This window comes from Exophiala mesophila, assembly GCF_000836275.1.
Source record: "Exophiala mesophila strain CBS 40295 unplaced genomic scaffold supercont1.4, whole genome shotgun sequence".
NCBI lineage: Eukaryota > Fungi > Ascomycota > Eurotiomycetes > Chaetothyriales > Herpotrichiellaceae > Exophiala > Exophiala mesophila.
In genome coordinates, this window is record NW_015622507.1 from 2202706 (window position 1) to 2203115 (window position 410).

Here is a 410-nt window from a genome sequence, read left to right on the forward strand (position 1 = left end):
GTTCTATACAAAGCGTTGACTGGGACAGCAGCAAGTCGACGAGTCGATGGGTATAATGGTGTTCTATACAAAGCGTTGACTAGGACAACAAGTCAACGGATTGAATTGATATGAATTCACAATTCACATGTAAATGCAGTTCCAGTGACGAGATTGCTAGAAAATCGTCATCGTCACATCACCACTCGGTTTTATCTTGTAATCGTTGATTACCTATAGTACGGTACATATAGTATGTCGTCGAATGAATCTCACGACATAGAAACCTAGGGTTGGTAACACGTGACTTGAGGTATACGCGGATACGTCGTCCCAAACTCCTGTCCATCCATCCTTGTCGAGCCCACTTCTTACTACAGATCGCACCAAGGTTTTGACGATTTACCGATAACAGTTAGGCCAGATGGCCG